This window comes from Erithacus rubecula, assembly GCF_903797595.1.
Source record: "Erithacus rubecula genome assembly, chromosome: 14".
Lineage (NCBI taxonomy): Eukaryota > Metazoa > Chordata > Aves > Passeriformes > Muscicapidae > Erithacus > Erithacus rubecula.
The window spans coordinates 11,642,611-11,648,224 of record NC_136666.1 but is presented as its reverse complement, the minus strand read 5'-3'; positions in this window follow the sequence as shown (position 1 = coordinate 11,648,224).

The following is a 5,614-nucleotide window of genomic DNA, read 5'->3' as shown; positions in this document are numbered from 1 at the left end:
GTACAAGTTCAAGAACCCTGGAGAAAACAACTGAGTAAGCACATGCTGGGCAGTGGCAATGGAGGCTTTCCTGCAGTGCCTCGTGCAAGTGCCTGCTTTGTTTGAAGGTCACCTCTAGACATTAGTAGTCAGTTTGGGGCATGTCAGCTCAGGAAAATTTACCCTGATTAAATCTAGTTTAGCTAGATTTACTTTGGAAGTGTGTTAATTAAGACAATTGAAAATCTGTTTTGGCAGTTAACAAAGGCTTACTGCAAATTTACCTAATTTATATTAAGTTGAAATGTTTGTTTGCAAGAGTCAGGAGCAGACAAACTGACAACCTGGATATCAGTTGTTGCCATTCACAGAGATTGAGCCAGTTGATACGGGTAAGGTAACTCACCTTGTTTGCAGCTTCCCTAAGAAAACAGAAATTACAAGCAGTTTTTGTATGTTAGTAGTTCCCCCCTTGACTCGAGCTTCAACTGACAGCCTCAAAATAGAGTGGTCATCTTCTGGTTTATTTAACTGGTATTTCATAATAAATTACAGCATACCTCAATATTAATAGCAGACTGAAAATGTGTCTTCTGATGTGTTATGTTCTTTGACAAGTCCAGTATCTGCCAAAGTTCAGTGATTTTGAAGAAGTTTCTGAAAATTCCTGAAGCAGATAAAGAAGTCATAACTCAAAGCTATTTACAATTGAAAGCCCTCAGAAGCTTCACAAACCTATGTAAGATGATTTCTTTGTCTTTTTGAAATCTTCCACATGGAGGATTAATTAAATTTTCAGCTATAAGTGATAATGGAGTTAATAAAAATAAAAAAGACCTTTGGCAACATAAATGTATTCAGCAGCTGGCTGTGGAAGCTCTGTCTTGTTCTGTGCCTAATAATGCTCCATGCCTGATCATGCCTGAGGTTTCACACATGTGCTGCCGTTTAGTGGGATGTAAACTAACTTTTTTTTCTTTCAAATGCTTAGGTGCTTTGTTTACAAAAATTATGAATGGAGTTTAAAATTTTATATAAATAGTAGGTTAGTATTGACTACTGAAATGAGGTTTTCTAAGTTCAATAGAACTGATTACAACACTTCTAGTAATTTTGAATGTTTTTAATGTTAAACTTGGTTGAGCTTAAACACTGTTAAAAGCCTTGTTAGTCATACTTTAATAGAAAAATCTTACTACCTTTTCATTGTATGTTTACTGACAACAGCCCCCTTCCTTTTGACTCTTAAGTTATCACCTTAAAAATGTTATTAATAAATGTTACTTGGAAAAAAATAGCTGAGTAATTGCTTTGTTCTAACTCATCCCTTTCCTACTGTAAATGTTCATGGCAAAACAATTAACACTTCATAATACCAAGTAAATTAAAAATCCATAATGCATCCCCATGAATATGTAGTTGCAGTTTTTCTCCATGTATTAAAGTTATGATTCTGCTTGTAAGTAAGTACCTGTGTGATGGGTTTGGTACTTTGCTTTTTCTCTGTTCTTTTTTCCCTGGGATGAAGAGGCAGGAACTGAAGTGATTTGAGCTTTTCCTGGTGTTTTCAGTTTTCCAGTAAATGCTTGTTGTACAGCCCTTAGTGCTGAGGCTGGGTGAAAGTACATCTGAAAAACAGTGAGCTGGACTTCACAGCTGCAAACTTATGATGGAAACAAGCTCCCTGCAGCCAGCCAGGAAACAATGCTGCAGAGGCATGGTTCAGCTGAAGGTGCTTAGCCATGAAGGGCAAGAAACAGCCAAGCCTCAGACTTGAAACCCAGGCTGGGTTGGAAGTGTTGGCAAGGAAAAAGAGAAAATCACTGAACTTGAGCACACTTGATACGTGATCCTTGAGACATCCCTGCAGCCCTGTGATAGTGTGCTTTGTATGAAACGTGTTCTTAGGTATTTTAAGTCTCTCTTGCTTGTACACTGGAGTTACAGTAAGTTTGAGTTACAGTAATGGAGTGCTTAACAGGGAGAAAACCCTCCAAAATACTCTTTGAATTTACTTATTTAAAAAAATAGAAGTTGAGAAGAACAGACACAGCTGCAATGAGCAAACATATTTTTCACTTTTCCCCATGTATTCCATTATTAAGGCTGCTCCAATTGACAACTGGCTAAACTGGAAATCTCAAAATTGCAAGTAGAAGAGGCAGTTTCTTCTAAGGAAGAAAGTTAAGATCAGTCCAGACTTTGCAATACAATTCCATTTAGACACAAAGCTTTTCCCTTTGAGTGTGGTCAAGCACTGGCACAGGTTGCACACGGTGGTAGAATCTCCATCCTTGGAGACAGACTAAATACAAGTGGCCACACACCTGGCAGTCTGCTCTGAGCAGGAGGGGTGGTACTAGGCACCCTACAGAGGAGCATTCCACTTTTATTGGTCTGGTTATGAAGGTGGGTGTTGTTTGGGTTTTTTTTTTCTGCTTGTTTTCCAGCTTCAATGATCTGCAATTTTTTTTTTTTTTTTTCTTGGTGGAAAAACTCAAATTTTATCACCACATGGGTTTGGTTGTTTTTTTGGTTTTTTTTTTTCCACTTGGAATAATTTACTTATACTAAACTGTTAGATTGAAATATATTTAAAGGTTGTCTTTGGATTTCTAATGTTTTCAAAGGCAAAAGCACTGTTTTGTTTTCAAGTAGCCCATACAGCACATTTTCTGCGTGAATGCTTTATCTCTACAATTTTTGAGGAAAGAAGGACAACTCAGACTTGTTATCCTTTTTGTCAGTGGTGAGCAATCAAAGTTCAAGGTTTTGTTCTAGAGAGAGGTTGATGGTGGAAGCTCAGGTATCTCTGGAATTCCTCTTATTGATAAAGAATGTGCAAGATCCTGTTTCTCTGAATACTTAAGTACATCAAATAGCTGAGAATAGGCTTTTGCTTGCAGCTCAAAGACCTTTTAACCAAGATGTTTAGATCAAAGAGCTTTCAGCTGTTTGTTAGGGGTATGCTCCTGGGTATTCTGCTGTCTGGTTTCTGATCTCTCTCCTTGCTCATAAACATAGGACCTCCTTTCTTTCTTCCTCTTTTCTATTTGGAGCAGTACCAGCATGATTTGAAATGACTTTGTACATTATCTTGGACAATAATATGTTCTCTGTTCCAGTATGGAACCATGAATGAGGAGGTTTAATCTTCTGGATTCCATGAAAACAAACAGTGCCATCATGCCCACCAGCTCAAGCCACCGGTAACAGGAACTTAAAACAAGCTGATCTTCTGCATGTTCTTGTCTGTGTTACGGTCCCACCGACTTTCTCAGGTAACATTAATGGTGGTGTAACTGCCAGGCTTAGATTTGGAAACAAAAAATAAGGGTTTTTGCAGTTTCATCAGAGGCTGAAGAGTGCTCATGCTGGCTCTCCCCGCATTTTGTAGAAAGGCTGCTGGAATATCTTAAGTTGAGTATTGTAAACACTTGGAATACAAGGAAATTCCACAGGATTGGTACATTTAAAAGTTCAACAATAGTCCAATTAATTTAATTTCCACCTTTGTTGAGATGTGTCCCCATCAAAGCTACAAGAAAAGTGGTATCCTTTTAATTATTTATTTCTTTAAGAAGGTAGTGGAAACTTATGCTGGAGAATTGATCCATCCTTGTGGATTTAAAGCAACTGACTACAGAAAGTTATCAAACATATTTATCTAGTGTGTATATATATATATATATATATATATATATATATATGACTATTCCTGTGGTAGCTGCTTCCAAAAGTAAATTTAGGTAAATTTACATTATAGTAACAATGGAACCAAGAGCAAATGCATTCCCACTGGAACCTCCTTCTCCAAGAAATGGAAAAGCAAGCTTCTGCAGGACAAAGTGACATTTTTGTCATGGTCACTATCGCATAAGAATTTCAATTTGTACAATTAAGACCTATCCCATATAGAGTCGCCTAAAATTTTAATTTTTTATTATCTTTTAAAAATTTCCAAAACATCAAGAAGCAGAGCTGTGCTGGTTGGTAAAATTTAGGTACCTTCAGCTGTTGTCGATTTCCCTGCTGGTTCCAGCAGCACAGTCCTGGAAGGAGATGCTGCACCTCTGTTTCTTGCACCTAGATCATCTCTTTGGTGAAAAGGCCTGACCATCTGCTCAGCTGCCAACACATGAAAGCACAAGAATTTGTGGGCTCAAAGATTTCAGCAGAAACAATTTTCACAGGGAAGCTTTAGGAATTCTAAAAAGTTAATGGGAGGAGAAAGTTCAGAAAGAACGAAACTGAGATAAAGCCATTTTTGTTACATTTTTAAAGACAGGCACTGATAAAATCTTGCAAAGGGTCACTATTATGTTGTAAATGCACCCATGCAGTTCCTGGCAGCTACTGATTTTACACATCTAAATAGAGATGTTTGGAGGCACACCCTTGGCAGTTTTGTGCAAGACTGCGGCCTATGTTGGTTAAGCTCTCAAACTGTTTTCCAAGCAGGAAGTAACACAGCATTCCCAAACACAGGATATGCTTACATTCTACTTTAGATGATGGTAGGGTAATGTATCTCTTTTTGTGCACTCATGGAACATGTAAAAGAACATTCTGAATTACATGTGTTCAATTGCCTCATTAACTTGATATCCCTTCCTATTACTATGGAATATCTTTAATGCAGATTTTAAAACTGGAAAACCCACACTCTCTGTTGCCTAATTTGGATGTGACAAGTCCTAGCACAAAGCTGAACTGGAGTTACTGGTTTTGCACTCTGAGCTTGGTGTGTTTGGTCATTGGGCCTTTGTGCTGCAATCAGAAAGGTGCCCTCCAGCCCTTTCCTACTGTCAGTGGGGGTTTGCCATTCCCAGCAAAGCACTGAAAAACTGAGAAGCCTCACATGCCATTCCCTGCATCCCTGTTGTAAAGTCAGTGGCTGACTTTGTCTTATGCTCTGGCCCTTAGTTAACAGCTAAATGCAGTTAGAGAGGAGCTGAACTGCACTGGTGGCCTTCAGATGACCCCAGATCAGCTCTCTTATCTCCAAAGCCATCTTCCCTCTTTGGGGCTGTGGCACACTGAGATGCCAATCTTATTTCATTGATTTTAATACCTGAGCACTTCTGTAACTTGAATTTAAAAACATCAATTGTCTGTGAGATTCAAGTCTAAATCAGACACAGGAGATTTGTTTAATGGTCATTAAAGACTCAAAATTAATCTTTTGTACATTATCTTCTCCTGGTGTATCTTGACTTTATCTTGGATTTTATGACCTATTTCTGTGTGCTTGCTTCTTTTGTGGGAATACATCTCAGCTGTTAAGGCTAACACATTGCTCAGCCAAATTACTTTTTGCCTTTAAGGAAACTTGATATAATGCAGAAAGATTACTAAAACATTGGGACCTCTTCAGAGGATGTCTGACTCTGGGGTGTATCACAAACCAACGAAGTAACCAGAATTACTAAACAATTTAAAAACTGTCAAGTTATTCAATTTCTAAGTTTTATTTTCCCTGGCAAGACACCTTCTTCTAGCTGTTTCCACTTCATCCCATTCCAAAACAGTATATTTTGAATTGTTGCCAAATTATGTGTTTGTAACATTTGGTATTTTCTAGGAAAGTTATTGGACAAATTTTGTCACAAAAAAAATCAGTAACATCAGCACT